Genomic DNA, 12403 nt, shown 5'->3' on the forward strand with positions numbered 1-12403 from the left:
ATCGATCCGCCAATATGTGTGCAGTGTGTTCTTCTGTATCTTCTATTGATGCTACAACACATTCGTTGGCATCCCATTAATCTCCGGGCTGGTGTGGCAGTGGTAGCCTGGAATAGCAATCAGCTTGCAAATTTTCCCAGCTCAGAACGCACTGAAGATTGAATGTAAATTTTAGCAGATTAGCTGCGAGTCTAGCCTGTCTTGATGTTTCTTTGCTCGTCCCTCCTGGTGTTAAGATATGTAGAAGAGGCTTGTGATCTGTGCGGAGCATGAATGCCCTCCCCCAGATATAATTTTGAAAGTGTTCCATGGCCCTGATGCACACAAGCATCTCCTTCTCTATGGCTGAGTAATTTTGCTCGGACTCCGTGAGAGCACGAGAGGCACACATTCCTTTTTCCATCAACTGTACCAGCGTACAGCTACTGAACTGATTTGCCCGCCCACTGCTCCAGTGCGAACATCAGCATTCCCTGTTGCCTGGTGATGTCTGAGACCACTCCCCCAGCTCCAACCAATCCATCAGCATTGAGGCCACTACAACATCTGGTCTGGGCAAAGCCCAGGCTAAGTCAGGACAAGTCAGACCTTGCTGTCTGGGCTGTCTGCGGAAGGGCACAGCCTATTGCTGTGAGTTGTACTTCACTGGGGTGCTTATTCTTTAAGCGGACAGATGCTGCACTTGACTACTTCACCAGTCCCACCAACGCCAACGCTACCAGCCACTTCATCTGCTGGTTATTATCACTGTTCCATCATCGTGCTTGGCCCGCTGTTTCTCCTTTTTACAATATGATCTGTTCCTCCCTACATGAAGCTCATGCCGTCTGCATGTTTCCCGGCTATTAGTCAATCTATTTAATTTCGAAACTATACTAATCTAATCTATCCCCCCTGTAATTCTAAAGTTTCTCCTATCAACTTGGGGCTATGGTGTACTACGGAGACCCCCGGCCGGCCCATAGAGCCGAGGTTTGCTCCGAAGTACTTTAAGACGAGATAGCTGCACCCTTGAGATGGATGGGGGTGCAGATTTGTTACTCCAACACCAACCAATAAGGGCAAAGGGAGTCCGTTTAATGACAAGTACAAAAAACGGGGAGTCATGGAAATCAGCAGTGATGCGATCATCCTTCTCGCTTCAACTCCAACGAACTTCATACAAGTTGAAACATTTATACTCAAAACGCGTCATAATTGACGTCTAACACTCAAAAGTTAGCATGCAATTCTATTGGTTAGGAAAAGGTAACTAATATAGGTGCTATATCTGTATATGGTAACGGAGTGAGGGGATTGGGTAAACACTGTCAGGTGGGCATCTGAGCCCTACCTTCAAAAATGACTACTGAAAACACACTAAAAGTACATCTCATTGGTTCTACTAACTATAGGACCCTAGATTATTTGGTCCGTTGTGATTGGGTTGGCACCAACCCCAAGCACATTCTTCCACTTTGTTTAACAGCACGCAGAACGATCAGCCAGGTGTGGGGTGCCCCTTAGTTACCCAGCCTTTCTCCAATTAAGGTTACAATCAATCATCGCTTCAGCAACTTTGTGTCAATTATTTCACTGTGGTTGGCCTCAAAACTGTATCTCCTGTCTGGAAAAGTTCTGATTCTCTGCCTGGCCAGATGCCAAGCGTAGGTGTGAACCCATGCTTCTTCTTGCTCGGCTGGTCACGTGCTTCCCTTACCGTGAATTATATATAGTTTCTCTCAATTTGTGTATTTGATTCTTATTTAGTTTGCCACCTGGCTACGCCTCCTGATCTTGACCTTTCAGAGACAGGATATTCTGTTCTTAAGTTTCATATAAATGTAGCTGCTGTTCGCCTCGTTTATTGGTATGACCTTGGCTCTCCTGGCACAAGTTGCTTCTGCCGAGTTTCGATTCAGCCGTCTCTCCTCATGTTGCTAGAATATGAATCTTCTTGCATTTGGCCTTTAGTAAGCTGGGTTGGTTCTGGTTTTGTGCAAAGTGGAATATACTTATACTAAAGTACTTCGTTTGAGGTAGATCAATGTATAATGGCGCTTGCCGCACTATTCTTCTACTTTACATAGCAAGCTGCACTGTTTTCTTAGCTTTCTTGCGGTTTCTTGCGGTTTCAAGCATATGTACAGGTGTAAACTGGTTGAATATCTTCATCTTGCTTACAGTTTGAACTTCTTTGCATTCCAACATTGTTCTTCCACTTTAGGTTCACAATATCTTTATTCATCACGCTTTGTCTCTTTGTGTCATTCTCGGGTCGTCATTTCTTCTATTTGTGAGTCTGCCGGGTCCCAGTGATGTCACAATTCGTCTTCCCTTAAGACCTTTTTTGTTTCTTCCGGGACTGTACTTAGGCACTCTTCGTTTTGTCTCATCTGCTGGTAGGGTTTTCTTAATGGATACCTTACTGTCCTTGGTTTTCTGGGTATCGGTACTTCAATAGGTGTTGCTCTTCTGATAGGTACTGGGAAGAGCCCTACTGCGGCTCTCTGCTGGTTTATTTGCTCATCATATGTCACATATTTTGGTGTGAACATTCCTGGTACCTCAAAATGGGCGACTGGAGTGCAGGCTTTACTTGGGACCTCCTCTACACTCCCCCTTCTGGGCGATTCATCGACCACTTTCACCTCCGTCTTCGGATTCATCTTACTCGATTCTTCTGTATTTATCTTCACTCCATCACCTGGGTTCATTCCTTCTTCATCTTCTGGGTCTATACATGAGTCCATAGTTTTATTACTCCTTTCAGGCTTCCGGCTGTCCTTACATGTTCGTCTTTATTCCATGTGATTAGCTGACATTGTCCATTTAGCCTACAGTAAATCCATCTTCCCACTTAATTTCTGTGCTTCCTAGGATAGAGAAACTTTGTTCCTTTTGGTGCGTGAATGCTGGCCTTCACAAAGTCTCTTATTTCTTCATCAGTCAGGTTTTTGGGCTCCCATCCTGGCTTGACATCAATCATGATCTCCACCTCTATGGCTTTTTTCGCAGTCTTCTGGCATTGAGAGATTATTATCTTGATAACACAAAATCCTAGTAATGTCATCACTAGGGGGGCTCCCAGGAACTTGAATGCATCTGCCATCCATTGTGGGACCAACGCGAATAGTGATCCAAACCAGCTGTCTTCATCAACTTCATCAGTTTCATCCATCATATGGTTCTGCAGATTTGTCAGCATACCTATGGCTTCCGTTAAGGTTCCATTCTCCTCATTGTGAGAAGGTATAAATGCGCAACATGATTCTCCAATTTTTGCACAAACTCCTACATCCATAGCTGTGATCATGTCAAGGACATATCTGTTCTGGAGAGTAATCAGTCAGATGGCTCTTAATTCTTCTTTGATCGCATTGAATCCTTTTATGGTCGTGTTGATGGTCTGCAGTAACTCCCATCTGGTTTGTTTGTTGTTTGTTATCTGCAACCATTTAGTATTTACTCCAACTTGGATCCTCGGCATGAAGATCGTAGTGAACACTGATGAGGTGAGGCTGAACAGCCTGTGTTCATATGGGATTGCATGAAAGGCTTCTTCTGATTTAGCTGCGAAATAATTTTCTCTCTTCATTCGATTCAGCAGTTCCACATATCTCATCTTCCGCAGGTGAGCATCTGCTTTCGGCAAACTGTCAATATTCAGGTCACTTTTCGGGATCACCAATGCTGTAACGTGGACATTCCCTATTGTACATATGCCTCCCCAGTTTTTCGGCAGTCTGATGTATGCTTTGGATCCGCATCCCCAATAATGATCCATAAGTACGGCAGTGCCATAAACCATTCCTGGAGTGTCAAAAACTCGTCCACACTTCTGATTCTCTCCCATCTTTCTTGTGCCGTTATTTCTGAAGCAGAACTTTGGGCTCTCCAGTGGGACTATCTGTACGGGTCCTCCTCTGTCTTCGACCCATGTCAGTAGTTTTGCAAGTCTTGGCCATAATGGTTTGCATCCATTCTGCACGATGTCAACAGTTTCTTTGTAGAGTCGATTGATTACCCAAGCTCTGAAAATCACCACTCCTTTCTCCCATCCATCTGGTGAAAGTACTGTTCCCCAAATCTGCATTTGGGCTCTGTTGTTCCACTTTCAAGCTTCTTCTGGAGTTTTTCCTTGAACATGTAGTCTCGGGTTCACTTCCCATCTTAATTCTGCTCCTTTAACTCCAGGCTTCTCGTACCTGATCACATGATTCCTAGTATGAGCTCTGTTTCTTGTCTTAATGTCTTGAACATAATCATCCTCATCGGGATATGTTGTTTCAGTTGCCCATATTAGGGAAGCATCACTTCCCATAAATTGGCCTCTAGTTTTGCACATGGCTACGTGTGAAAGACAGTGTGCTGTCTGGACATCAATTTCTACGAAGATCTTGGATTTCCCCGAGCTGTATAGTAGGAGGGTACAAACAAAGCATTCCCCTTCTGAACTTCGTCTTCCAACTTCCTTCATATGCTGGTACCAAATGTTATTTGCCAAATGTGCTGTGCTGTGCTGTCCAAGTAGTTGTTTAGTTCATGGTCATCTCCATGCATGCTTCTCTTGATTCTTAGTGTTTTCCTGTAGTTGGATATGACTACATCCCTGAATTCATCTGTATGGATTTTTCTTGCTGGAGGATTCTCAGGTATCTCGGTTCATGGTGCAGTCTTCCACATCATTGCCATTTGAGTGGACAAGAGTCTGGCAGCTCTTTCCCTCTCCTCATACATCTCATCTTTCTCCTGCTGGTTACAAATGCCCATACTAACCACCCTGACACTGGTCCGGTGTATGGTTGTATCGTAGAACTGGTACTTGTTTCCTGTGTTGGAACATGTATGCTTGGCCCTACAGTCTCTGTGGTTTTATTCTTCAGTTCCTCTTGTATTTTCCTTGCTTTGGCTATGTACGGCCATACTGAGTCTACTATCAGTTGTGTTCGTGCAGAGAGCTTCCCCGAGTTGGCTCTTGTTTTCTTAAGAGTTTCGGACGTGGCTGTTTCTGTTGGCCTTCTTCCCAACTCTCCTTGTCTTTCCACAACATCTGCTGTGGAGTTTCTTATGGCAGGCAGTCTCTTCTTGTCTACTGTTTTGGCTTGTAGTTCTGCAGTCATTGGCACTAGGCCTTTTTCGTGTGCATTCAGTGTTTGCATGCGTGTGGTTGTAAGTAACCTTTCTTCATTCATTCTTTGCCGACCCTCTCTACGGCTTTTCTGTTTGGTTGTAACCACAAGTGTGTGTGTGTCATTGCTAATCACATCCATTTCAACTTCATTCACTCCCCCATCAGATCTTCTAGGGACTGGAATGACTATGTAAGGTCTGGGTGCTTTTGTGGGTTTCATGCGTGCATCATTAGGTGGGTACACTGGAATTGCAACGCTTTGTGCACCAATAAAAAATGCAGTTCTGATCGTTAGTGACAGTAAAACAATGATGAATATGATACACAAATACATTATGCCCCTGTAAGTCAGGTGGCAGCATTTACTTCCAGAGAACCGTGGGCATCTCTCCTCCTGTTGGAGGACCAGATTGCTGCTCTGGATCCCCATCTCGATCATTTGCAAATGTCTACCCTTTACTATACTTTGTTAACCAATACTGTCTGTCAGATTCTGTGTTTAAGAGGTTCAGGTGTCCGACAAGTGTCCCTCCTCTTGCGGGCGTGAATTGTCTCTTATTTCAGGATACAGTTCCTCTGCTAAACTATCTAAAAATCAAATCAAATAACACTTCGGCACGTCCTTTCACTGTGCATGTTCAAAGTAGGTCAACTCCCAGTCCACGCATCGGAATTGCTTCAGTCCCGAAGACATTTTGTATCCTGGGCAGTATGAAGAATAGAGAAAAATAAAAACAATGACAGAATGGGAAACCCTTGACACTGCTTCCTCGATCTGTCCCTCGGCGGAAAGGTTTTTATAATCTCCTCAGATAGTTCTGTTGATGGTTTGAGAGTTCTATTTGTAGTACGATTCCATGCAAGAGCATGCCCATTTGTGCAACGTTAGCTGGATTTCTGATGAATGTGAGGACGTCAACATCAATCAGTCTCCCCACTAGCTCTGGAAAGTCAGTGACTAGACGAAAGAGGACATTGTGAGCTAACCTGCTGTCTTCTAGTGACAGGGACATCCGTCCTGTCTTGCTGAGTCTTTCAGGATTGTATACTTTCTCTTCAATGTAAACAATATCTGCACTGTCTGTTCGCGTGGAGTGCAGCTAAGATCACAATTTTATTTAGGAGTTGGCTTAAGTGTTCTGCATTAGCGGGATCTCGAAGAAACATGAGTGTGTCTGTTGTTCTTCCTACAAGATTTGGACAGTCTTCGATTATATGCAAGAACAATGTGTTGAAGTGGGAGAATGGAACAAAAGGCTCCCACCAATCCCCTCACGCCCCTGGCCTAGAGGATCGCGGCCCAGACACCCGCCACAAGAGGAGTTTGCCTATCTACCAGACGACCAAATACCCTGGTACAGGAACATACGGATGTGCCCACCAGCCTGCCCTGCCCATGCCGACACCTGCGGCATGGATGAACTCGACTAAACCATTCAACAGTAAATAAACACATCATTAGAGATGCCATGACGACCTAGCCAACGGTCAGCACACCCGTGCAAACATGCACACTGGTCACTCCCACACCAATCCACACGAAGAACATATTCAGTGATATGACATAGGTGACGGACACACCCACTGACGCGCATCGTTATTATTTTTCACATAGGTTTTCAAAATGCAGAAACGCAAGACGCACAACGAACTCATCTAAAATGCTTGCTGACGCTTCTCCTAACCCATGCATTGCAATGAGAAATATAACGAAGACATGATACTGGCGATAAAGCAACATGACACCGTAACTTAAAGCGCCGTGCATCAAACATCCCCACCTATGCACCGGGCCCAAGTAGGCCGCAAGCAAGAGCCTCCATGAACATTGAACGAGCAAGAGTACAATTGCTGACCCTGCAGAGTGAGCCCGGCGAGAACAGACAGTCAAGCGCACAATGTTGCAAACTCGCATGCCACAAGCCGAAGCCAAGGTCGCACCTGCAAACTAAGCCAGACACACAGTGGAAAATGCAATATTAAATGTGCAGAACTCTTCCTCAAACACGGTCTCTCCTCTCGTGACCAAGCCGAACCTGACAGGGTGCCAGACGCAGGAGGAAGGAGGCGCCTGGATCCCACGTTTTGAGACACAGGCAGCAACAATGAAGCGACTCAATGGACATCTGCGGCGGTGGGAGTAGTCTGCCCTCCAGCATATGAACAAATCCTCGCATTGTCTGTACATACCCATAGTTATACATTGTTGCAAATGACAGGTGCACCGCGAGCTGGGAACAGCGATGGTCCCAGACTGGGGGGCTCGCGAGTGGACCAATCACAACATGGGGCACTTATCACTGACGCCATTAACATTAGCCAATCCTCAGGGGTCTTCATGTAACAGTTTTCATGTATCTAATTGAAGGGACAACCCAAGTATACCACCTGACTGACCCTCAACCACTAACAGCGTTCTCTATACGTATGCTATACTAACCCTACCACTCGAGGAACCAATCCAGAGTGGCGATAGGTTTTTTGCTAACTTTCCCGGGTGACGCTAGTAGCGCGTCATACCGAGGTAAAAAAGGGCCTGCGAGCCCCACGGAGAGAGAGAGTCAGGACGGACGCGTACGATCCTTGACTCATCCCTGCCATTTTTTAATAAACAGCAGAACCACCTTGCTTCTTGCGTGTGCCTCATACTCATTTTTGGGATACGCGGGAGGAGTTGGGGCCTCCCTGCCCGGGGGTCCGCAGACGGCCAGCTGACCCCGGCAGAATTTCCCCCTGACAAGTTGGAGGCACTGCTGAGATCTGTTTAAGATCTGCTTTTATTTTATTTTTCCGAGTGCTCCCGTTGCGAGGAGGCCCGGCGGCGCGGCCCCCTCTGCCGCTGCCCCCTTTTGAGGACTATAGGACCATCGCGGAACTGCGAGAAGACCGGACAGCGCAATCCGGATATTGGCCTTCGTGAGCCGGTTGAGAAGTATCCCGCCCGCGGTTGGTGAGTGTCCGGACGTGGTCCAGACGAGGGGAGGTGGCGAGCCGCTTGGAGGGGTGCACGCAGTCGAGCGGCCCCGCATCAAGAGAACTTGGTGAGTATGCCACGCCCAACAAGCAATGTGAAATTGTGAGGGAGGGGGGAGGAATACAATACGGGAGGCGGGAGGTGTTACACAGGTGCGCGGCGAAGGTTTGATAAATTAGTATTGACGGTGAAGTGAACGGTAGCTGGACAAGTGCGAGAGCAGTCTGCTACATTACGGAAGAGGAGGGGGCGGAGCACAAAAACATCACGTGCGGCCGCTCGTAGAAACTGATTGGCCTAGGTCGCGACCACGTGTAAGGGTGTGTGTGTGTGCGGTTTCCTACGATTTGGTGATTATTGATCAATGAGCAGATGAGGATCCCTATTGATCGAGCAGGAAACTCGATAGATAGATGACGTTTCCCTGTAGGCGGTAGCTAGCTGGTTGCCTAATACGGAAGATAATTGGCTGGTTAAGCCCTCCTGTCGAGGGGCGTATCACACGCGAGGCGACGCAGTGTGCGCAGTCCGATTATATTGTTGATTACCTTGTTCCAGGCGTGACAAGAGGACAGCTGTGGGGTTAACGGGGGTAGATTGCAAGCGTATTTTGGCCTTTTAAAAAACATGTAAAGAATTTACCAGTAGTTTTGGAAGAGATCGGTGACGTCACCAGTAGGCCTTTCATAGGATATCTCGAACACAAGGCATTTTTCGGAGGGTGGTGGGGAAGAGAATAATGGTAAGGGAGTGGAGACAGAGATAAACGGTAACGAGTAGATCGGGGCAAGGTGAAAAGGGGGACGTGGCTGCGCACGGAGAACGCCGGCCACGACGAGTGAAGAAAGAGGAGGAGGGGTAAAACAAAGTGGGTCGGCTGCATAAGAACATCATACAGGGCACGCAGCCGTAGGGGGCTACGTGCGCCTCGGCCGTAGGGGGCCGTAAAGGTGTTCGGTAAAGGAAGAAAAGAAAGAAAAGAATATATAAATGTAAATGCTATATTTTACTATTTTGTTTTAGCGGACAATCGCAAGTCCCCAAAATTACGGGGCCAGGTAAAGATCTGAAATTGTATAGCGTACACTATTAGCAAGATAACCGCTACTATATAGAGGGAGGATAACAATTGAAGTGCTACTATGTCACACGGACAGGATCGGGAGGGTGGGGAAACACCCTCACTACCCCGCTGCAGCATATATGTAAAACACTGTCACCCCATAGGGAGAAACTGATCAAATACAGCATAGAATGGACACAGGGTACGGACAACAAAATGACGACACCATGGCCGCCTAATGGCAGTTTCGATCCATATACCCAACATTCACTATTAACCCATCTGCAGAACACATACAAGGGGAAGAAGTTGACACACCACCTGGAGGTGTTTAACTTATGGAGGATGTTCCAAGGGTCCCGACCAGGACCAAACGGAATGTTCACTATGGGGGAAACAACGGAAGCGAAGATTAAGGAAGAAGGAGAGAATGGGGAAAAAGAGAGTGAAGGCACACAGAACACGGGGAACGGACAAGAGGGAGGAGAAAAGAGCAACAACTCAAACGAAAAGGAAATAAAAAAGGAACAGAGCGACGATATGCCCCTAGCGAAGGTAGTGAAAACGGAGGGAGGGGGGTTGTATTCTTTAAGAGAACTAGGAGAAATAGTAAGAGAACAATTAAGGGCGGCTGAGGGGTACTCGAACCCGGCATACAGCCCGCCACCATATACAGCTACAGGTGGCCACACGGGAGGGGAGCGGACTAGTACGACGGGATCAGCTCATAGGAAGATGCCCGCAGGGGAGGGGAGGACTGGCGAAGAGCAGATCGCGGAAATAGGACATGATGAGTGGGTAGCTGCGCAGGTACTATTAAAATTACGAGGTTCATTAACAGGAGAAGAGAAGGAGGTAGTAAGGAAAATGGACGAGGATAATCCCAGGAAGAGTGAAATGAAAGGGGAAGAGGGGAAAAGAAAGGAGTAAGAGCTGTTACGACAAAAGGAAGAGATTTTGGAGGAACGATTAGCAGAATTAAGGGATGAGCAGAATGCACTGATCAAGCAGCTCGAGAGAGAGGAAAGAGAGAGAGCACGGGAAAGGAAAGAAAGTAAGAATGAGTTGGAAATAATGAGGGAACGAACTGAGGAACAAAAGAGAGAAGCCGAAAGGGTAAAGGCAGTAGCAGAAAGGGTATCCAGAGCAGCACTGCGTGACAGGAAAAGAGAGGAAGAAGAGAAAGAAAAAGAAATGGAAATATGGAAGAGGAGATTACTATCAGAAACAACAAGGAAATACGAAGAAGGGAGGATGATAGAGAGTATATTAGAACGGGAAAGAGCGAGATGGGAAAGGAAGAGAGAAGAGGAAAGGATATTGGAAAAGATGAGTAGTGAAGTAATGGAGGAATTGAAAAAGAAAAGAGAGGAAATTGGTAGAGAAATAGCAGAGAAAAATGAAGGGGAAAGAGAAGATAGGAGAGGGGAGAGTGAAGTAAGGAGGTATGTACACGGAGACACAGAAGTAGCAACAACATCAGCACAAAGGGGAGCAATTGGTAAAGAAGAAACGGGAGGAACGGATCTAATAGACTTAAAAACAGTAACGATTAAGGGGAAAAGGACAGATTGGGGGTTGCCATTCCTGGATGGTTTTTGTAGTGAGGAAGAGGAAGGAATGGAGAAGGAAGGAAGAAATAGTGAAAGGGAAAGCCTAGATAAATTATACATTACCCGGACAAATAGAGAATCACCATGGGCCTGCAGGAGAAAGGAAGAACTGGAGGGAAGTGAGGGGGAAGAGCAAGGAATGGCGGGAAGGCAGACACGTGCAGCTACAACCTCATCATCCCGTCCAACATGCTCCACCACCCCACACTCATTACGTGCAACATGCCCACCTAAACTCGCACCCTTCCCCCACGAACTGACACCCTATGCAGGCATGGTTAGAGACCTCCCTGGACGCAGGCAGGGAGAACGAATACACACGCCCACATTAAATAAAGGAAATGATAAAAGAAGGGGAAGAGATGGAGGAGAAACAGTTACGAGCAGGGGAAATATGGACGCAATTGATGATGTAGAAGACACGGAAGAAGAGGAGGGGTGCACAGACTCGATTTTGTGGAACCCAGGGGGTCAAACAGGACACAACTTAATGCCACTTCTGGAGAGGGGAGGGGTTAGACCACAATACGTCCCTTGGAAGCATGCAGACAAGGAAAATATAAAGTGCAGGCTCCCATCATTAAGTGGAGGTGCGGGAAAATGGATATATGAAATGGAAAAACACACCGCAGGACAGAAACTGGCAGTGGGGGATGTAAAAGGGCCTCCTAATATCAATATTGGGGGATGCAGCAGATGACATCTGGAAGAGAGCAGGCTTCCCCGGGGTCACAATAACAAACACATCACACAATGGGGCACCATTCGCAAACTGTAGACATGCATTATGGCAAGCGCTGAGGGTACAGTACCCAGACACATCAGACATAGGAGCAATTACCTCACGCAAGATGCGTGACAACGAAGATCCTGTTGATTATATCCAGGAAATTCAAGAGAAGTGGCGTATGGAAACTAGAGAACAATGGGACAAAACACCAGCAATATTCTATCATATACTAATACAAGGGCTCCCAGAAGCAGTTCAGAAACAACTGAAGAAGGTAGTGGGGATGGAAGCAAAAGCATGGCCAGAAATACAACTGACGATAGTACATCATTGTAGGACATGGCAAGAAAAGATGAAACAAAAGGAAGAGGATAGAAAAGCGGAAGAGGCTAAATTGGTACAGAAAAAACTTACTAAATACACGATGGAAGGTGCACTAATAACTACACCTGCAACAATGATTCAAAACCCCACACAAGTAGTGGCTGCACAAGATCCCTCCCAAATACAATCATCACAGATTGTAGCACAACAACTGCCACCACCCCAACCATACACGACTAACATGGGAGGAGGATACTCAACGCCAGGAGCTGGATATTATAATTATAACAGGGGAAGGGGAGGAATGATGAGGGGGAGGGGATACGGCTATAACACACAACAGCAAGGGGGAGGATTCAGAAATTTCTACCCCACCGGGCAACCAGTATACCAGGACAATTCAGGGAGTTTTCCATGGCAGAACAGGGAACCACTGGTATGTTGGATTTGTGGGTTACTAGGGCACATGTCACGCACATGTAGAATGAGACCAGGCACACCATCATGGGGAGAACAGGGACAACAAGGACCTACAAGGGAACAGCAGGACACCCAACAACAGCAGGCACTGCAACCGGGAAATGTG

Source organism: Ambystoma mexicanum, chromosome 2q (assembly GCF_040938575.1).
Source record: "Ambystoma mexicanum isolate Mex_15411 chromosome 2q, UKY_AmexF1_1, whole genome shotgun sequence".
Taxonomy (NCBI): Eukaryota; Metazoa; Chordata; class Amphibia; order Caudata; family Ambystomatidae; genus Ambystoma; species Ambystoma mexicanum.